Source organism: Lontra canadensis, unplaced genomic scaffold (genome assembly GCF_010015895.1).
Source record: "Lontra canadensis isolate GAN:19392208 unplaced genomic scaffold, GSC_riverotter_1.0 scaffold64, whole genome shotgun sequence".
Classification (NCBI taxonomy): Eukaryota; Metazoa; Chordata; class Mammalia; order Carnivora; family Mustelidae; genus Lontra; species Lontra canadensis.
In genome coordinates, this window is record NW_022631058.1 from 6,855,343 (window position 1) to 6,878,725 (window position 23,383).

Consider the following 23,383-nt stretch of genomic DNA (forward strand, 5'->3'; position numbering starts at 1 on the left):
ATTTATTTGACAGAAAGAGAGATCACAACAAGTAGGCAGAGAGAGGGGGGAAGCAGGCTCCCTGCTGAGCAGAGAGCCCTATGTGGGGCTCATGCGGCGGGGGCGGGACTCAATCCCAGGACCCTGAGATCATGACCTGAGCCAAAGGTAGAGGCTCAACCCACTGAGCCACCCAGGCACCCCAAGACTTCCCCTTCTTAAAGTAAGACTAGAAAATGTTTTTCCTAGCACTTTAAACACACAACATCCAGTTGTAATGAAATACTTCTCTTTATCTGACCCAGTAATTTAGTGAGCTCCAAGTTAGTGCACTTTTAATCATACAAGTTATATTATTCGGTAATTGAGTGCATGACTAAACTGTAATTATAGAAAACGTACTATGTTTTACAAGCAAACATTTCAGATTTTGTTGGTCAATATCAGGGGTGCTTGATTTAAAAGGATCGATGATCTAAATTCACTTCCCTAATAATAACTATTAGATCACAAATTGTTTTGATTGAAAAGCCCTTATGCTACTCATACAGGAATTATAATTTTTGGCTATGCCTGTGACGTTTCTTGTGATAAATATCTGACTTTAGAGGAGCTAATTATTATGATGTTCCCATGGGTAAATATAATTATAAGCACATATATATTCTAATCATTTATGGAAGAAATGGATATTAGTAATAAAATAAGTGTTACAAGAAAATATTAGCATAATAATTAGAACAGGGAAATTAGACACCATTCAAATTATTAATGATCATTCTCTGATTTGTTTTATTAATGTTTTCAATCTATTACTAACTGTGCCTCAATCAGGATACCTTAAATGTAAGTAATGTTGGAACACAAAAACACACACACATATACACACACACATATGTATTCATACATACACAAATGTGCAAATAAAACTTTTTCAAAATTAAATATATTTTTATTGAAATATAGAAACAAAAGATTACACTACCTGAATTAGAATTTATGCTTTATTTGCATACTGTCATAGATGTTATTTTAAGGAATTTGTTACCGAGTTTTTGCCTTAAAATTAATAAATAAAAGTGGAGAATTCTGTTGGTTATAGCTGTAAGGGTGGAAAAGTTTTTCTTTCTTCCCTTCTTGGTTTTTTTTTTGTTGTTGTTGTTGTTTTTTTTGGCTGGCCTAATAATTAAGTGACATAAAACAGAGTAACAGAAGAAAAACAAATTTAATTCATACATATGGAAACTCATAGAAATATGAGGCTCAAAGAAGTGACCAAAGCAGGCAGCTTTTCTACCTTTTAAACAAAGGACCAATAGATTAGTGAAGAATTGACAAGACAAAGAAGTTTGGGCTTGAGGTGGTAAATTAGTAAAGAAGTAACAAGGTTTGTTTATACAAACTTGTCAGCCTTGGATGAGAAGGATATCTCCTTCCCCGTCTGGTACAGGGAAGGCACCTTCTTTCACGTGGGAGATTTATTTCCTCTTTTCAGGGGGACAAAGGATGGTGGGAGTGTCCTTTTTGTATAGGCTGTTGCTTATGTAATTTTAATTCAAAATGATCGGTATGCCAAAGAGGTGTATTGGGGAGGGGGGCAGTATCCTGAAACCCATCATAGAGTAACTTACAAAGGTCAGAAGGGATGAAGTTTATTGTTCTCCATTGTAGAAAACTGGCAAGGTCATTAAATAAAAAAATTAAAACATTTTTCAAAAAGCTTCATTTACATGGTAAAACCATCCAAACACTGTGTTTAATTTATGCTCCATTAGGTATGTGGGTTTATATGGCTATCTATTACATTATTGAGACCAGGTCTAATAGCAGCTGCCATTTATAGTACCTAGGAGATACCAAGCAGTTTATTAAAGTGCTTATTTTCACTAATAGGAAATCTGATCACTAGCTCTTTTTCTAGTGTTATTAGGAAAGCAAAAATGCATTTTTTTTTCTAGATGAGATTTAGGGATAATTTATCTTTGTAGTAAATATAGATTTATCCTTATTGTATTAATATATCAAAAAGTAGGCTTTTAAAAAGTTGTTTAATAAAAGAAATCTACAGAAAGTGCAGAGAGGAATGTACACCCTACCAGGGATATGTCCCTAGGAGAACAAATTAATATCATGGACCTACCCCCATCCACACCTTCAAGTTTTTGCTTGTCTTTTTCATTCTTTATAAGCAAAAACATTGAAATTGGAAAATGTAGGTGTGCTCAGAAATCTCGATTTCTATACCATTTCTTCTCTACAGTTTATTTGATTATCAAGCACAACATGACTCAATGGAAATCAAATTTTATTTCTCTTGGGTAACAGGGGTTAGTAGGGGCTGAACAAAACAAATCTGTAAGACCTTCTTTTGAAATACTTTTGGAATCAGCCAAACACTCTGAGATACTCAATATACTTCCAAATGAAGCCATGATATTCCAGAAAATCAGAGTGCACCATGAATTACTGTTATTGTAACCAGGGCCTGAGGGTGCAAGAGCATCTGGATTCCGGGGTCCCACACAGACCAGGTTAGGCCATTTGCCACTGGCAAAATCCAAAGGCAGCCAGATGAGTGGTGGTGAAACAAGAAAGAAATTTATTTTGAGTGAGGCCGTCAAATGGGAAAATAGTGGACTAAAGCCTCAAAGTGCTGAAAATACTTACAGGTTTAAGTAAGAAAACTGTGGGACAAAGATCAGTGGGAACTTGCAGGTGGGCAGTCAAGTTCAGGTTGATCATTGCCTTGAGGTCAATCTGGTGGGGTCTTGGGGCCTCAAAGCACTTTTTACTGCTGGAAGGAGAAGTTTTGGTTCCTGTCTTGAGCTGCTTTGCCCACAGGGTCTTTTGCCTGAGTTAAAAGAAGCTGAGAGGAAGAGCTTAGAGAGGACAGACTGAAGTCTAAATGGAGGTTAAGTCCTCTTTGATGATCTAAATTGGAATGTCACATTCCTTCCAATGAATCTCCATAATATGGGAGATTATTTATAACCATCAACATCTATTGGCTCTAACACTAATAAAATAATAATGGTGATGATAGCTATCATGTATTGCAAGCTTTTTATGTGCAAAATGTTGTGTCAAGGGCTTTACCTGAGTCTACTGTCTTACTCAGAATACAAACCTGTGGAGTGTATTGTAGCCACAGCCAACTCCAGTTTCATACTTTTGTTGATTTATCAATCTCCTTTTCCTTAACTTTTTAACTACCTCATTTTTCCATCCTGGAAGGGCTCAAAAATCAAAAGCCTTTTTTCTTTTTTAGGTTTGATTTCCCCAAAACATGATTTACAAGGACAGCCTCTTACAAACTACTTGTCATCCTATTTTGAGGATAATAATGGAGTTATGTTGGGTACATTACAGCAACATGTACCCATGCAATTTAAAGTATTCCAGCTTTTAAAATCCTCATCCATTTCTGCTTACACATGTTTTACCAGCCCTCCCCTCCTGGCTGCTCTTCTCTTGGCTGTTTTACCTCTTGCATTTTGTTGTCCCTGGTCTTCTCATTTCTGCCTCAACTCCTATCTTTGGTCTTGATGTATGCCCATAAATTCAGAAGTACTTGAAAGTTTCATGCAGAACAATTCAGCTCTCTATCTACAATATATACATGTGTACTGATGAACAGCTTCATTTTAAATCAGCTTAAAAATAAACCAAAGCCTCCACCTATACACTTAGAAAAATAAATGTATTTAATTCTGATATTAGCATTCAGTGATATGATGGCTTGATCTGTATCCATTGCAAAATAAATCCATTTCTACATAAGCAGCCTAACTCAGTTAGCTCCTCTTGGCTGCAGCTCAAACAATCAGCAGGAAATATGGCTCCAAGGGAGAGTGACCAGATTGGCTGTTCTAGAATCACCCGCCTTCCAGAGTGGGCTTTCTGAATATCCCCACTGCATGCATCTGGGATAGTGGAATAGACTTGGGCAGAGTTTCTAGGGATTTAAAAAGTCTCTCTTTTCCCCATTAGGAGCTCTGAGATAATTTAATTGCCAGATCTGCACCTAGAGGTCAAACTGTTATGTACTGTGCAGTCACCTAGCAGAGGGCATGACTTGTACTTCAAACCGCAAGCCCTGTGTCTGTGAAGCCATAGGGTCGTGGGGGAGGGAACTTTTCTCATGTATGCAGTGGCCTCTGTAGCTCCTCTGTGGCCCTGAATGGCTTACCTATTATGTTCCTATATGTGCTCTCTGCTGGAGTGTGTACTCATTTCTTGTGTTTACTTGTAACTGAGGGATGACACGGGAAATAATTCTTATGCTCCTTTGAGTTTCCCATATTTCCAAGTACCTTCTATATGGTAGACACTGAGGATGATTAAATTAATTATAATATCTAAAATGGCGACCCTCTTACCTCCTAACTCTTCTCTCAAACCTCCTGCATCTCATGAATTTTTGGAAGTTCTTGTGAGTGTGCCACAAGTGCTCACATGCAAGCCCAGCAGATGGTGCCATTGTTGGGCTGAAAGTCTCTTTGGGGAAGCTTTTTTTCCCTGAAGTATCATGACATATTGTTTTGGGGCTCGGCCTCTACTCCTGGGTAATTAGCAAGTTTTTCCTTTCATGTCCCAAGATCACACATCGGCGCCTTCTCACACTAAATCTTCCATAAAAGGATGTGCCTTTTTTAATTAAATTTTGAGACAGGATCTGGAGATGTGCTCTGCTGATAAAAGCACACTTGGAAAATTCGGTTCTCTCTAAAAATTCTATCTGAAGGGTCCATGAGAGATGAAATAAATGTTTCCCATGACAATTTCCTGCTGCGAGCTCAGAGATACAGAGCACTGGTCCTCAACCCTCACGGCCCCTGAAATTCACCCGGGAGCTTTGAAAACTTCTGATGCTCAGACCTCATCCCAGGCCAATTCAATCAGGTGCTCTCAGGTGGAGCAAGGGCACCAGGAGTTTGTCAGATTTCCCAGTGATTCTAACATGCAGCTAAGGCTGGGGACCACTGAAGGATGTGCCCTTTTATTTGTTACACAATTAAATATATGATACATACTAGTTAGTAATGGAATGGAAAGAGTATATATTATACTTCTGATATAATTGCCAAAATTTTTTCACTTTATTGAATCATTAAATTTGACCCTCAAATTTGTCTAAAAAATTCAGAGTGTAAGGACCTATTCAGCCAGAGCGGCCCAACCCCGGTTGAACTGCCATTTTGTGTAAAACTTAAATTGACTTTGCCCACCCCCCCAGGGGAACTTACTTAAAGACAAGTCCCTGAAACGAGTTCCAGGTAACAAAGTCCAAGTACAAGGGTGGGTCAGACCAGGTGGAGGTGTTCAGTCAGTGGGGGCGCATGCTGTCTCCTAGCTACCAAGGAGTATGGGCCCCTGCCCTTTGGGAGCCTTTTGGCGCCAATCCTAACCAAGGTGTGATAGGCTAAATCAAATGTCTACTAGGGTAAACTGTAATTCAGTTGGTCACCTAGCATCACTGTGCAGCTTTCTCTGTGTGTTACAATTTCATTGGCCACCTGTGTGTGGCCAAGCCCAACCACATGGCCTTTGCTCTATAAGTTATTCTGGAAAGCAGGGAGGGGTTGCCCTTTCTGCAAGAGTTGCAACCCTGGCCAGCCAGTTTGATTCCTGATGCTTGGTGTGAAATAAAGCTTTGCTTGACCTTCGCTTTGTATCAGTCTCGCTCCTTTAATCACGGACCCATTATTGGGGTACCCAATTTTGGGGGGACCCAACAAGAGTAAAGAAGCCTGTCTTAAGTATTCGCTCTTATTTAATATGATCTTATTCATAAATGAATGATGTATGTACCACATATATTTTTATAAGAAACAGGTCTTTGCTCTTAATAGAGCTCAGCGTCCTGCCACTTGCTTCCCACTTCATGTCATAATCTTCTGTGACATCACAATTAATTCCTGTGGAGATGATTATGGTGACACAGAGAGGATTACGATTTCAGGAAAGTGATAAACAGTAGGGACGGAATAAGGCCTTATTTTACTTCTCAAGGATTACTAGCTTGGTATCAGCCAAAACCCTCCAAAAAAAAAAAAAAATCCTACAGAATAATATAAAATAGTATAAAACTGTAGGTTTCTTTCTCTTGTGAAAGGCAATTAACTCTTTGAACTGTTTTTGGTTGATTGCATCAACTTAATTCCTTATTTAAACAGCAAATGTTTTGTCAGCTCAATCACATGTTTTATTAGCTTTGCTTTAAATTAAGATTTCAAAGGTACCTTATGATTCAGATTTATCGGCATCATTATTGTGGATATTGGCTACCTGTGAATGTTTATCTTTGCAAATACCTCTGACTTTAGGCCTTTAAACTGGCGATAAAATAAATTTGGCCTTCAAAGAATGCATTCATTACCATTAAAGTTATCAAGAATTGGGTGATAAAGCAAATGATTTCTTTTTGTTTACATAAGCCCTAAAAAATTTGAATGAAAAATCTTCCAGTGCCTTTAATTCCATGGAATGATATTCCAAACATTATGTGCAAAGGATCTACATTAATACTTTACTTAAACATTCATTATATTACTTGACCCATAATTTTTTTCCTGATATTTTTATCCATGTACATATATAGAAAGAGAGTACCATATATGGGGTGTGACTCACAGTCTTATGTCAAAAATGGCAGAAATGGGAATAGCAGAGTAAAGGATTAAGGTTGACTATGAAACAACATCATCCCCATCTAATGAGGGTTTGCCAGTAAGGATAATTTGGATAGCTACAATTTTTAAGAATTGTTATTTCTCTAGACTTTACATGGGAGGCCCAACAAAACATATAAGGGGACACAATCTTTCAGGAATTTAAATAAAAATCATTTTAAGCTCAGTGGAGGTGTTTTGTTTTGTTTCAAATTCCTCCAGGCAAGCATAAATGTTATCTAATAGTTTTATAGACTATACTCAGGCCTGAAGGATTCAAAAATTGTCTACTTTGATTCGGAGAAACTCTTGAGTTGTTACTCCTAAAAAGCTCAAATGCAATAATTAATAAATGGTTAATTCTTTTCACAGTTTTTGCATTGTTCTTGAGACAGAAAATAAAAGCAAAATGAAAAGTTTATAAACAACTTAAAGAACCTATAAAATGGTATTTAGTGAGGCTATCTTTTTAAGTAGGAAGAACTTTCTTCATAATTACCCAAACACAATTTTCACTCTGAAAGCCTTTTAGCTTTGAAAATTTCCTAAATTATAATTAATTAATTTAAATCTAGCCTTGATGAAAGAATCCAACCAGATAAGATTAATTTCTTAGTCTCTAACTATCTAATTTACCCAAGAGGTTATTCCAAAATACTCAGCACTCAGACCCCCATCGATTATAATTTATATAAATGATCTGTTTCTCTACAAAAGTACTGAAATAGTACAATAGATACACAAATCAATGGGCTGGTGGGAACATACAGAGCAGACTCTCTCCACGTGAGCTATTATGAACGCTGATTTAATTATTTCTTTTCAAAGTTTAATATGCAAAAAGTTAACTTCTAGAAATATTCAGACCATTGCCAGATGGCTATGAAAATTTTTTCATTAAATTGGACTATTCAGATTTTCCAGGCCCATGAATCCAAAGACAGTTTAATCATAGTCAAAAGGGAATTGTAACTCTGGAAAACTAAGCAGAACCCTCCAGCCAGGGCTATAATGATAATTATAATGAAATAAGACCCCATGATTGGGAATCAGCCTACAAGAAGGTAATTCTAGCCATCCAGAGTCTGGCATGAGAGGTTTATCAAAAGCAAGTCTTGAGAAAAATTCCTGGATAGTCTACTGCAGAAACAGGAAGAAGAATCAACTTTCCTTAGAAGTGAGGTACAGGGTGTCATCCCTGGGTTGTATATGCCATTGAGTTAAGATTATGGTTCCTCACTTAATATTCACTTACCCAATCAAAGGAGCATTTATCAAATATTTCGTTCATCATACAAAGTTTAAATACAGAGTAATGTGACTGATGTTGAAAATAATCATTTTGATGAGTGATGTTTTCACTTGGATCTTCATAAGAAGCTTTCTAGGACGTGCCCCAATCATCAAATGATTGTGGAAGTCCCTCTATGCAAAGCATCTTCACAATCACTTCCTAAACTATTGAGGATAATATACTCTTATTTCAGATGTAGACATCTCAAAGCGTTATGACTGAATTCTATGGGTGGATGAGCTAGTTGAGAATTTATAGTTAACACGAGAAATAGAACGCTTCCAGGCTCCGCAACACTTGCATAGTAGCATGATATAAATGGAAGCCCCCACAATACTCCCACATCATGATGAGAGTGTAAGATTCTTTGCTGTCCTGCAGCAATGGGGATATATAATGGTGTTGCTTGGGGTTTAATAAGACATTCATTTTTGTACAAAAATTAGGGATCTAGTGTTACAAAAAGAAGTCTAAACAAGAAATGAATCTTCCCACCAAGAAAAGATTTACACAAGTCTGATGCCTTCCCTTCATGTGCAAATATTAATCCCATAGATACCCTAGAGCTGATACATTTTTTTTTGGTTACAAATATAGAGTTAATATAGATTCATTTTAATAATTTCCCAGATAATGCTGGAATTTTGAGGACATTGGAGAGATACACAGCTTTCCATATACAATTAAGAGTGGGTACTTGCAACCAATACCCTGAATGAGTAGAGAGACAGACAGGGCACCAAAGCAAGAAGGATACATCTTACCTCAGGAATATTGTGAGATATACAGAAAGCACTTCTGATACTAACAGAAGTATTCTCTTAGCTCTGCTGGTTAAAAGTCCCTGACCCTTGTAAAAAAAAAAAAAAAAAAAAAATTCAAATCTAACAGAAACTGCTACCCTTCAACATTCCTACATATCAATATATAACCATAATTCTCATTTTAAAATGTGATGCAGTCATTCTCAATACATGACTCTTTCAAAGTCAGACATCGTCTTCAATTACTATAAATATGCCACAAATAGGAGTAGCCCACTGTGTGCTCAAGTCAAGTTTCTGGGCGTTGAGTTATGGACAGCGTGGTAAACTTCCGCTTATATACATCTGACTGAAGGAGACTTATTTTAACTAGCGGCTGGACATTAATGTACATGAGCTTAAATTCAAAAGAAATTCCAGCAAAGGGATGAACTAGAACTGATAACAATTTGCTGATTCCATATGTTTTTATTTGTTCTTTTCTGAAAGAGATTGAAATAGATACTTCATTTTCTAATGTAAGTGTGCTCAATTATTAAATGTCCCATTAGAATTTGTCAGGGAAGAAAAAAAAAAGAGAGAGAGAGAGAGAGAGAGAGAAATTTTCCTAATGGTGATTTTAGATTTAGAATTGAGTAAAGACTTGTTTTAACCAAAAATGATTGCTCCCTTTTCTGAATTTCATTAGATAAAAATGGAATGGGTTATTCTACAAATAAAATAAGGCTTCCTAAAAATATTTTTGCATATTTTGCAAAAATCGAGTAAACAGTTGGATTTCATACCAGGTTATAGTATTCTTTGGGAGCTTTTCTATTTCCTTAGGAAGACTTAAGAGCTACATATTCTGTACCTGAAGAACAATTCACTCCTACAAAAAACAATGAAGAAAGCTGATTATTGAGCATTGCCTAATGCCAGTTCAAGTGCACTACAGACATTATTTTATTTAATTCTGACAACCACACAGTGTGGTTGAAGCTCTTGTTATTCCCATTTATTCAAAGAGGGAAAGCATTATAAGGGATTAAGTGACTTGCCCAAGGACACTGTAATTAAAGTCAGAGCCTTTAAATTCTCTGTGCTACACCTTTAAACTTTGCAAGAATTATCAACTTGCATTTTAGCGAGCTTCTTTCCTGTTTCTTGAGTAAAATTAGACTGCCAACTCTCAGAGGGGAAGATTTTATATTATACTTCTTGGCATTCTTAGACTCTAACAGCTCCTGGCTCTCGTGCTCAATGAATGAATAAAGAAATGTTGAATGCATGAATGAATGAATACTTAAAAATAATTAAATCACCTTTCAGTCAAGGCAACATTTACTGTTACTTTCACTTTTTCGTATAGATGTTTTAGTGCTTTAAATCTTTGCAGGAAAACACAGAAGGCTCATATTTTTGCTTTGAAAATAGTTGAATGGTCTCAAAGGTACAAAGCAAAATGTTATCACTCGATTTGAGGATGATTTGTTTTCATTTTGTGGTTATTTGGAGTCCTTCCTCAGAGACAGCTCACAGGCTGGGAGGCTAGAAGTGGTTATGATAACCTTGGCTTCAAAAAGTACTAGGGAGGGACCTTTGGTAGTTTATCTAAGTGGCAGGGGTCATTAATAGGTTCTTTGACCTACTCAGAGTTAACATTTTTCTAGTAGTATCCAGTTTAAACCAATTTTCTCAGCAAAGAGTGGGTACCTTCATGGCTGAACCCCACATCAGGTTTTTACACTCTTAGTAATGACAGAGATCCCATGGATCCCTCTCTACATGGTCCAGTTACAGAAAACTCTGCTCCACACTGTGCAGTCATGGGTATTGGTTCCCAGAAATGATGGAAATGGTTTGATCATGAATAGTTCTCAAAGTGCTTTAAAGGGGCTCCTGGGTGGCTCAGTGGGTTAAAGCCTCTGCCTTCAGCTCAGGTCATGATCCCAGGGTCCTGGGATTGAGCCCCACATCTGATTTTCTGCTCAGCAGGGAGTCTGCTTCCCCTTCTCTCTCTCTGCCTGCCTCTCTGCCTACTTGTGTTCTCTGTTTGTCAAATAAATAAATAAAATCTTTAAAAAAAAAAGTGCTTTAAAAAATTCTTACCTCTTTCTTAGGACCATTAAGATTGGTGACCTTTAAATGATTTAATATTTGCAAAATACCTGAAGTTCCCTGAAGTACTATGTAAATATGAAAATCACTGACAAAGAAGTCAATATATGTAAATGACCCATTTAAAAAAAAAAAGTGTGAATTAGGCACAAGAGAAGCTGTTCATGTACCTTACTTGAACATAAATTGTAGAAACTATTCCTAGACAGGATTCTTCAGTTTCAGTTGTTTTTTTTTAAACAACCACTTTAAAAAAAAAATCTTTTTTAATGATTTCAAATTGTTGATGATAAAAATCTACACACAGAAATAACACTGACTCTGCTATGAGATTAAATTTCAAAGGTTTTCCTTTGAAATGATGCAGGTATTAAAGCACATGACTCAGCAGGGGAGGGGACATAACAGATACCAAATATCAACCTTGACGATGACAGTTTATTTGGAATTCTTTGTTTATCCCTAAGGTTGTCAATTACACTACACCTCTTGATACTGAGAGTCATTTGCGAGTTATAGTAATGGGGACTATTTGTCACAGCCCAGGAACTGCTTCTTGAAGGGATGCTGAAAGACATACAAAGCTAGAATAGGGACTCCAAAGTCTGGATGTTTATCCACATTCCATTCAAAAACAATCTCAATGATTTTTGATATAATACTCTGACAGTTCCTATTTAGATCTTGTTTGAGAGTGCAAGGGCAGAGGCAATCAAAAAAAAGTAAAGTAAAAATATGGGCTGGGAAGAGTAAATATTGAAACTTTATGAGCATAAAAGATTCAAATTAAATTTGTGATGAAGTTCTGGAAAGCGCCTTGATGTTAACTCGAGTCAGCTATCACGGTAGCAAAGCCATTGATTCCTTCTGCCTGCAAAGTGCACGTGTGATAAGGTTCACTAAGATTCTTGTCCTTGCAGACTCTCCTATTTCTCAAGTCTCTAACTAGATGGAATATCAGAATGAAACTTCTTTTATCCTTCTTTTTCTCTTGTTTGTTTGTAAATACATTCTTGTCTTCACAAGTGAGATTAAAACATCACAGAACATGCCCAGCAAAGACAAGCAAATTCCCTCATTTTCCTGATTCATCCTGTCCTCCTGGTACTGCTGAAGCTTCCCTTCCTTGCCCAGAGCCCTATGTTCACTCCTTGTTCTAATGAAGATAAAAGCACACCCTGGGTTTGGGAAGGGAAAACTCCATCTCAATATCCAGGTTCTCTTCACAGCCGTGTGGATATGTGGGAATTCTTAAAAGGGTTTGGTTGTTTCTTTCCTTTTTTTTTTTTTCAAGATTTTATTTATTTATTTGACAGAGAGAGATCACAAGTAAGCAGAGAGGCAGGCAGATAGAGAGGCAGATAGAGAGCCCTATGTTCACTCCTTGTTCTAATGAAGATAAAAGCACACCCTGGGTTTGGTAAGGGAAAACTCCATCTCAATATCCAGGTTCTCTTCACAGCCGTGTGGATACGTGGGAATTCTTAAAAGGGTTTGGTTGTTTCTTTCCTTTTTTTTTTTTTTCAAGATTTTATTTATTTATTTGACAGAGAGAGATCACAAGTAAGCAGAGAGGCAGGCAGATAGAGAGAGGGGAGGAAGCAGGCTCCCTGCTGAGCAGAGAGCCTGAAGCAGGGCTCAATCCTAGGACCCTGAGATTATGACCTGAGCCAAAGGCAGAGGCTTAACCCACTGAGCCACCCAGGCACCCCGGTTTGGTTGTTTCAGGCACTCCGGTTTGGTTGTTTCTTGTTAGACATTCCAATACTTTACACAAACTAACACTGATCCAGTGGAAGGATCTGGAATTAGGAGGAGAGCTCACTCTCTAAGAAGGAAAAATAATAGGAATCAGACCATAATGTATATTGCAGAGGCATTTAGCTTAAGAAGTGGTTTGTAAATATAAGACTGGAAAAGTTGGGAAAAATAGCATGTGTTTGACCCTCAGTAGAGGAAGAAAAATCGTTAATTAATTATCTGTTTATTTTTGTTGTCACTGTTCTATTTTTTCTGCTTCCTCCTATCTCCCAGATGCTAGAAGACTGCCTGACACATGATGGTGGTCAGTATCATTTGTGTTAATAGAATCCAGGAAATTAATAATAAAATCACAAAGACTAGCATCTTTATATAAATATGGAAAAGTAATGAAGGACAGAGTTAAAAAAGAAAAGCAAAGGATTAGTAAGAATAAGTATTCAACCTCATTAGTAATCAAGGATATCTATCTATATTTGTATATGTAAATAAAATGTACTTTCTCCTTATCAAAATAACATTGATAAAAATACTAGTATAATTTTGATGAAAATGTAGCAAAATTACTGGTTAAAAGGTAAATTCTGAAAAATATTAAAAAAAGGTAAATTCTGGGACATAATAATGCTCCCATTTAATCCTAAATCTTTAACATATGCATCCCTTTGATATAAATTCCATTTCTAGGAATTTATTCTGTGGTAAAAAATAAGTAAATAGGACATATATACATATTCAAGGTTATTCTTTCCAAAAATATTCATAATCAAAGGAAAATAATGTAGATATAACCTGAATTTCTATCAAAAGTGTTTGAATATATAGATCTGGACATTGCTATATACAAAACATAATGCATATTAATCAATGTCACTAGATGTTAACAATCTATCATTAAATCAAAAAGAGGTTTACAAAGGTTGTTATGTGAAAAAGAAAGATGCAAAAATTTTCAATAAACTATCAATAGAGTTGATACTTAAGTATTTGACAAAAAGGGGATTTCACCTTGATATTTTCACATTCAGTAAATGCTACATTTATGATGTACATTTTTTTAAAGACTTATTAATTTATTTGACAGACAGAGATCACAAGTAGGTAGAGAGGCAGACAGAGAGAGAGAGTGGGGAAGCAGGATCGCCGCTGAGTAGAGAGAGCCCAATGCAGGGTTCGATCCCAGGACCCTGAGATCATGACCCGAGCTGCAGGGAGAGGCTTAACCACTGAGCCACCCAGGTGCCCCTATAATGTGCATTTTTACTGTGGGAAGCATATACCCTCATAGAAACTTAAGAACTTGAAAATCAGTCAGGTTTATTCCAATCTAAAGAATCTGTTAAGAAAAAAATGCAATTTAAAAATTTAGGAAAGAAGATTCAAAGAACAATGCATTTGCACTTATTTTTGGTCTTCTGAATTCACTCTGACCATGCACATAATTAGCTTTAGATTTTGCTTAGATTTAGTATGACAAGTTATTTGAATATCTTTATCAATAAGGTTTTCTGATTCTTTGTTCTATTTGTGGGCTCCTGCCCAGGAGGAAATGGATCAACTTATGTATTCTTTTACACTTAGAGTGAATATTATTGGTCTTCTGTGAATTTTGCCAGAACTTACCAGTACGCTGGATGAACTAAGCAAATTGAGCTTCTGATCTGTAAAGGTAAGGACGTTGGTGGCCCTTTTATCACCAGAAGGCACTGTCAGCCTGGGAGGCCCTCTTCTCACATGGCCAGCAGCCCTGAAGAGCTTTCTGCAGCTTTTGCTTCAAATGGTGTAACTGGGCCATTCTTGCAGCTTCAAAATCATTGGGTAACAGGTGGCCCTTACATGTACACTACTGTAGCATACATAAAAGGCATAAAACTCCTCCTGTGATGATTCTTGTCCCCACGGCCGGCTTTATTCCTAAAAATATCCTGCCCAGTTTTAACAACTAGTTGAATTCCCTTATTCACTATTCTTATGACCCCTGTAGCCAGACTTAACCTCTACTTTCCGCTGTGCAACTTTCTCCACTAGGCCTTTCTTCATTAGAAAGTCAGGTGATGGTGAGGCACCTGGGTGGCTCAGTGGTTAAGCCTCTGCCTTCAGCTCAGGTCATGATCTCAGGGTCCTGGGATCGAGCCCCACATCGGGCTCTCTGCTCAGTGGGGACCCTGCTTCCCCTTCTCCCTCTGTCTGCCTCTCTCCCTACTTGTGATCAGTGTCTCTGTCAAATACATAAATAAAATCTTAAAAAAAAAAAAAGAAAGAAAGAAAACAAAGTCAGGTGATGGATGACCTGTATTCTCAAATTTCACTGCACACAACCTTCGTTCCACATTGCATGGGTACCTGGTGGTTTCCTTCACTCTCTGCCTACTAGATTCTGATTCCTTATAAGGAAAAATCTAGGTCTGTTATGGGACTTAGTAGGACAATGACAGACACTAACCACTCAAGAAGTATTAATATAGGAATGAAAGAATGAATGAATGGCTGAAAAACAGAATAAATCAATGGCAATACATAAAATAGATTGCTCTTTCTTCAAGGATAAAAATCATTGGGGCATTTAGTGACTCCTTCTAATTCTGATCTGAGGAAATAGTACCATAATTATGATGAAAATAAGGTAATCAACACTCCTTTAATAAATGAAATGCATCATTTTTGACTTTCAATGTTTTAGAATTACTATATCTTTTAGTATAGTCATTATAAATGTTTTAAGCTACAGAATCAAAATTTAAAAAAAAATCAAACAAATCCTGAGCACATAATTAACATATTACTTACTATGCCATAGCCATTCCCTCTCTTTCTGTTCCTTGTATTACTTCCATGTCACTTACTGTAAATATTTCCTTGGACCCTAATATGTGTCAAGTGCTATTTTATAAGTTAGGGATAAACAGTGTACAAGATAAAAAAAGTTGATGGCTTCACAGTGTCTATGCTGGGGGATATGGGGAGGCAATCAATAACAAATCAATAAACATTAACAATGTAATTTCAGAACAAAGTAAATAATGGAAGGAACAATGTACTATGAGGTATATAACTGAGGACAAAGGGTGTTTCTAAATTAGAATCTGTGGTTGGGAAGGAGCTATCCAGAGCAGTGATAATTAAATTCTTCACCTGGATGACAGTGGGTCTAGAAACTTCTTTTTGTCTGCCTGATCATGCCTTGGACTCCTCTCAAATCCACACCTACTTCAATAAGCTCCAAAAAACAATGTTATGGCTGATGGAGAAAGAATTCCTCAAAGATGGAATTTCAAGATTATATTTGCTCCTTATTTCATGAATCTTCCCTTTGCTGTTACATTCCAGGCTTGAAATCTGTCTTGACATTCCTAGATGCATTTTTTTTTCTTTCCACCAGCTAATTGGTGACATGTTTGCTATTTTTCAGTGATTGTGTCAGACCATGGGCACAGTGGGATTCTTGTTTTCTACATTTGTACTTCTCATCCAAAAAAAAAAAAAAAAAATCAAAAGAAAGCAAAGCTGTTGAAATTGATGAAGCAAACCACAATTTCTCCAGCTTTAGAGAAAATGTTCCTTCAAATTTCATAGACATTGGGGTATGTCACATCTCTTAAATAAAATTAACATTTTATACCTATCTTGTGCAAGATATAAATAGGGGCATCTCTCCAACAAAAAGTGTATAAATAATGAACTAAACACCTTGGCATGTAACATGGGGTAAAAAATTATTTGATTTTATTTAGTAAGCATTTTCTTATTATTTATGTTCTTGTTATTTAAAAGAAAGATTTTTACTTGGACAGAGATGCTTCTGACAGTCTAACTCTTCTTAATTTATTGATGTGGCCATGAAGGAAACTTGAAAGAGAAGGCAGAAGCCAAGTACAACAAAATGACACCAATCCAATGGCACATTTTCCATTGCTTTCAATACAGTCTTTGTTGTCACACATCACATCTACTTGCACACACACAACAAAGCAAAACAAAACACAGAAACAAAAACATACACATAAGAACAGGAAAGACACACACCAGTGATTCACAGGTTTGAAGAGTTTAAAGCATAGCTTCTTATTTTAGCTTAGAGAACAATAGTAGCTGTCTTTAGACCACTATTATTTTATAAGTGGAAAATCCCTTGATGATATCTTCAACAGCTTCCAGAAGAGCTGAGAACCTCCTGCCATCCCAACTCTAACACTTAGAGAATCTTGCTTCTTCCCCTTCATTTGGCAATGAACCTCTCATTACCATGTCTGACATCTCGACTACTAATATTTTAAGGTGTTATATATAAATTGTTCGCTTCCCTCAGCAGGTCTCTGTAATTTATTTTAAGAACTCAGAGGATCAGAAAAGCTAGGTTCGCATTAATTGATGTTTCTCTATTTCCTTGTCAGTAATTTAACTGCTTGAATACAAACATACAAATATGTATATAATTACAAGTTTTAATAATTAATTAATGAGAACAACAAAAGGTCAGGGAAGTCTTACCTAAAGAAGCTAACACTTGAGACCGGGTAAGCAGCTGGGGAAAGCACGTTTCATGTAGGCTGAAGAGCATGAAGTAAAAGGAATCCCAGGGTAGCTGGTGATCACAGACCAAGAGGGAATCCTGGAGAAATAATCTAGAAGAGAATGCAGAAACCACATTATGCCAATGTTTGTAGGACACACAGACTTTGTAGATAACGTTTGGATTTTATTCCAAGTGTTAAAAGATAAACTGAGGTACATTAAAATAAAATTGAGGAATTTTATTTCGGCAAACATTAATTCCAATCAGGTAATACAAAAAGGAAGTAGGACAGCTCCACCCTTCAGAAGCTAGGGGGTCCGGTTTTTATAGAGAAGGTGGGAAGCAAAGCAAGGAAATTACTTGTTTGGCTATAGCTGAAGCAGTTGCATTATTTGTGAAAGTGTAGCTGGCTGTTTGTGACTGGGTCTCTTCTTAACCTTGAGTTACTTGCATGAATTGTCTCAGGCTTGGGTTTTGGCTTACTTTTGAAGGGGACCAGGCCATTCGAGCCACTTTAGTGTAATGCCTCCTTGAACACAAACACAATGGGAAGCCAGTAAAAGATATGATGGAGGAGAGTAAAATTCTATATGTTGATAATGCCACTTTATTTTTTCCCTTGACCCAAGGTCTCACGATTCCCTTCTTTTCTACATTGTTTCCAGGTTAACCAACTTGAAACATAGTTTCTATTTATATTTCACTTTACTCAGAATTATAATCATAGCCACTGCTCTTGATGGGGAGCTTGCTGTGTGCATCTCACAGACATTATTATCACAGTCATCCTTTCTGATCACCATAAAACTCTGGTGATGGGGGGATTAATACTGTCACTTTAAAGATAAGGAAATTCAGATCTGGAGAAGTTAAATAGCTTGCCACATTTACCCTGGCTTTGCCGACTCTAAAGCTAGGCGTGAAATATTGTCTACTATTTTCCACAAACCACACTGTTTCCCTGTTGCCACCTCAATCACATATGAGCTCATAAATGTGTTCTTTAAAACCTATCTGACTACATATACCCATATAGATCTCCCCCTATTCCCATCCAAAACACTTTCTTTGCACTATTTCCTTTATCCACTCCTCATCTCCAACCATTCACCACATATAACGTATTTATTCTACCACCTTCAATGGTAATTTACTAGAAAGACCATTGGCTGGTAGGAAAGTTGAGATTTAATCCAGAATCTTTCACTTAGTGGACCTGAGCCTCCAAAAGGTATTTTTAAAGTCAGAAGGGTAATCTTAAGCACACCTACCCTCCAAGAATGGCCTGAAAATTAGGTGAAGTGTGGGACATGGAGATTTTCTTTTTACTCTAAAGGACTATGTATATGTACATTTTATTTCATATCTTGTTTTAGACTTCTTCCTCAGCCAGAAATGATTCCCCTCACCCTCCATCTGTCTAAATGCCACCTCCCAAAATAAGAGTAAGGGAACACTATGGACGCAAAATCTTCTCTCATTGATCCTAAACGCCATATTCCTGTTGTGCACCCCCGCGTTCGTACCTAATTAAGAACAAATTATTTTTTAAGAATTTATTTATTTATTTGACAGAGAGAGAGAGAGAGAGAGAAAGAGAGAGAGACATCGAGAGAGAGAACACAAGCAGGGGGAGTGGGAGTGGAAGAAGCAAGCTTCCCGCTGAGCAGAGAGCCTGATGCAGTGCTCCATCCCAGGACCCTGGGATCATGACCTGAACCAAAGGCAGCCACTTAACTACTGAGCCACCCAGGCACCCCAAGAACAAATTATTATACTTTTTTGTGTGTTTTCCATGTGTGTAAATCATGCTTGGCTGTCACTGATGCAGAATTAGTACAAGGATCACATTTTCTACTACCTGTATCTCCCCATGTCCACCATGGTACTAATAGAAGAGCAAAGCCTAACAGGCCCAGGCAGCAGACAGACCTGGTTTGGAATTCTGACTCTGACACTTAGCTGGAGAGTCTTGGCTAAAATTCAGGCATTCTCTCCTTTTTCTCACCTTTAAAATGGGGTTATTAATTACATCTTCCTCTTTAAGTTGTTGTGAAATTTTTAAGTCAAGAAAAGCATGAGTAACACAGGTGGTTGGCTTCCTTTCTATTACCTAGTATCATCCTTCTTGCCGTGAACTATTATAGTGCCCTATATATTTTTGCATACCTCATCATCATCAGTTTCTGTGAATTTCAGTTAATGTGCATTTGCTAAAACAATGAAATATATCATCCATTCCTTAGGACTTCTGTATGCAGTATATCCAATTTAAGCAATTGGACTAATCAGATTATCTATGATAGCTATTTCCTATCAGCCTAAGATAACTCCTAGCTAGGTTTCATGAAGCCTTAGATGAAAGAAACTGTACTTTTTTTTTTTTTTTTTTTTTTTGTCAGCTGATGATGCCATTTCACACAGACTAAAAGCAATGTAATTTACTTTTGATAACTTTTATCAGTTGCACTCATGGTATTTTTGCATATTTAATTATTTTAAAAGTCAGCACTTATAGAAAGGTTTACTTTACACGGGATATAGAAATAGCGCAACTTCAGAAGTTGAGTTGAAGAGTGTATTAGTAGTTGATTTGCTAGAGATGGATAGCGTTTGAATGGAAGAGCATGTTTTTTTTTTTGTTTTGTTTTTTTTCCGAAATGGTGAACAAAAGCAGAGTATGGAATCCCTCCCAGGTGAAGAATGCAAATGATTCATGTTGCTATCTTTTTTTTTTTTAAAGATTTTATTTATTTATTTGACAGAGAGAGATCACAAGTAGACAGAGAGGCAGGCAGAGAGAGAGGAGGAAGCAGGCTCCCCGCCGAGCAGAGAGCCCGATGCGGGGCTCGATCCCAGGACCCTGAGATCATGACCTAAGCTGAAGGCAGTGGCCTAACCCACTGAGCCACCCAGGCGCCCCCATGTTGCTATCTTTAATCTCTGAACATTTTTAACTAGATATTAATTAGTGTGTCATGTTAAATTCATTACACACTTTATGAATATCTTCAATCCTCTTACCATAAGTAAATGATATAGAAAATTTGAGGGATAAAATATTAAGTACTTTGGACAAAGAAGACTTTGGAAAACACTTTATAATAAACCTGCATTCCTTTGGAATTATATTAATAAATGTAATTTAAGAGAGTTTAAGACTCTTGTTTATATTCATGGGATTAAACTGACTGGTGGATTTGAGAACAGAGGGTTGTTAAAGGACACTGTGAACATAATTTGGCCTTTAGCTAATTTGTAATTGAAAAGTTCACTTCATTAAGCAGATTTGTCTTTAGAGCCTGTGTGACAGAGCCTACCGTTGCCTTAGAATTTCGCAGAACACTGAGGTCAACTGAGCCAAGAAGTTCTTGTGAAACTTTTATTTTTTTTTTAAATTATCCAAATATGTGGGAGACTTGAAGCCTAAGTAGAGAGTAACATCGATTTATTTTCCTTGGCTTCAACTCTGTCTTTCCTTTTCCTTTTCTTTTCTCTGTCTCCCCATTTGTCTCTTTCTCTCTCACCTGCAAGTAACTCTAGTACACGGAGTAGCCTCATGGAACAGAAACAGAGATCCCAGAGTTTAACAAATCTTTCTCAGCCTTACATGCAAGAGTCCAATGGGCAGGGTAACTGATTCACCCCGATTCTAGAATCTTTGTCCTACTGCACAACTGAAACTAAAGGCCAGTGCAAATGCTATTCCTTGAGGATGGGTTGGGAAGGTCAAAGTGGGAATGTGGTCAGAATGCCTGCCATCAAAACCAAGTTCTGTTCCATAGTTACATAGCACTGGGCAAATTGTTTTATCTCTTTCTACTTCCATGTCCTCTCCTGTAAAGTGAGATGATATTAATGCCTACTATAGGGGTTTTGTGAGTGAGTATTGAATAAGACAATATAGGTAACCACTCAACCCATTTTTTAACCCACTGAGCCACCCAGGAGCCCTTGTAGGTAGCCACTTAAATCCACGTCCTAAACATAGTGTGTGGTTAATAAATTTTTGTTGTTACAAGGACGTGCTTATTTGTATTATTAATATATGGGAGATACAGATAGGGAAGCAGAAATTTCAGAAAACAAAATAACCTGGTAAGAGGAGTCAGATTAAAAAAGTAACACTTCTAAGCTTCAGTGTTTTTATCTGGAAAATAGGCATAATTTCAGTGTCTACTATTTAAGGATTCACTTTTAAGAATTCAGTGAAATGCTGCACCTAAATCATTAACTCAGTGCCTTGCACATAGTAAACACTTGAAAACTGTTAACTATTATGATGATGGCAGTGGTAAATAAAATGACATAGAATCGGTTAGCTGTGGAGTGACCTGGTTACAATGTGCAGACAAGAGGCATGGAAACTTTGAAAGGAATGATAAATGGGTCATTGAGTCTTACAAAATCATAAAGAAAATTGTGATACTTCTCTCCTGAAAACTCTGTCAGTCCTTCCCATTGTTGTATCTCAGTGCTCATTAAACATGTCACTTCTATACGTTTTTCACATATGTTGTAATATGGAACACCTCCTACTTTTTATCCTAAGGAATAATGTTCAAGCAATGACATACTGGTGCATGAGTGATGTTTTTCCCAAATACATGCCAAAATTTTGTGACTATCAAAATTAAAAAGCAGATCAACACCAAATATATATATATATATATATACATATATATATATATATATATATATATGAGATAGTATATGTTCCATCTTTGGAAAAGAGTGAAACTAACACATGTTAATTACCACCCTTGCTGCTACAAGTCAGAACTAATGAAATGAGTTTCTGGGAGTAAGAAAAGTCACACTGAATTCTCTTATTTTGATTTGCTTGTCTACTGTGGCTGTTTGATGGTTCTCAATCCCCTATCCCTCCAGAATCCTTCAGTCCAATCCTGGAAAGTTTTTCTGCTAATACTTATGACAAGGTGATCCAAGAACTTAACATTTTAGAGACAATTCAGACACTTTAATAGATTTTTACTTACCTCATTTACTGTGCATGTGTGCATATCATTATTTTATTGTTATATATAGTGTGTGCATGGGTTTATGTTATTATTTTATTTTTATTGTTATTTTATTTCATGTTATTTTGCATAAGCTAACGAAGATCAGGGTGTGGTATTTCTAAGTATGGGCCTTAGGTCTCCACAGAAAACTTAGGTAAAGAACTGAAATTAGTATTTCTAAAGACAAAATCCTTCCCTAGTTCGTCCTTCCTTCCTTCCTTCCTTCCTTCCTGTCTCTCCCTTGCCTATTTCTTTTCTCTTGAAAATGGAGGTAGAGTGGAGTCATTCAGTTCAGGTGGTTCAGGTAATTTCCTCCCCTTAATACTTCACTTTGAGATAGAGACTATTAATTGTTACAACTCTGAGTAGCTGAGAGATGAGAAAGATGTTCTAAGGAAAGGACGGGCGTAAAATAGCTCATTAAAGCATCCTCATCTGCCCTCCCTGCTTTGATTTCAGGGAGCTTTTATGATCCACCTGTGTGATTCTCATCATTGAGCTACGCGGGCGCTGCCTGGAACAGTCCTCTCTGGACCGCCTCCGAGCTTTGGGTCGGGTTTTTCATTTCACACATCATTTACCTCCTTGCTCCAGTGATCCTGAGGAGTCAATAACCCACCGGATCCTGTGTGCACATTAGCGGCAATCATTTAAATTCATACTTTGGAGAGGTGGAGATTATAATACAAGTTCTTAAAAAGCATACACACTGGGGACTTTTATAGTGGATTCTCTTAGAAATCACCTCAGAAACCACTAGAGTTTTATGCCAGAACACAGAATAGTCCACTTTAGCTCCTGATTAACCTTCACAATTATAGTGACGTTTCCTTGGACAAGCTTCTCTTTCCAAGTTCATCATACGGAATTGAACTTGAGTTTACAATAAACAAATATTATTTTCCTTAAATACAAAATATCTTCTCAGTCAAGTTGACTTAATGGGGCAGCCTATAGGAGAATAAGGAGAATCCATTTTTAAACCTGAATTGGCCCTTGTCTAAAAATATCCATATGCTCTTATATTCAAAAATGAATATTCCTCATTTTTAAATTTCCACTTGATACCAGCATAAACAGTTTGAAATTAAATAGAAATAATACAAATAATACTTTAAAAACAGCTACCTGAAAGTGGGCCAAATTGTGATTTAAAAAGATACAAAATTAATAGTTGAGCACTGATGAGAAATTTTTGCTCCCATTTGAAGCTTTTCTACTCCTGTGTCAGGTTAACAAACAATGAAAAAGTGTTTGGAGCTGGTATAAAACATTAG

General features: G+C 36.8%; 1 pseudogene; it reads left to right on the plus strand.

The window, feature by feature from the left end:
- The window catches only part of LOC116879902, a 52,263-nt pseudogene that overhangs the window by 7,141 nt on the left and 21,739 nt on the right, over positions 1-23,383 (plus strand).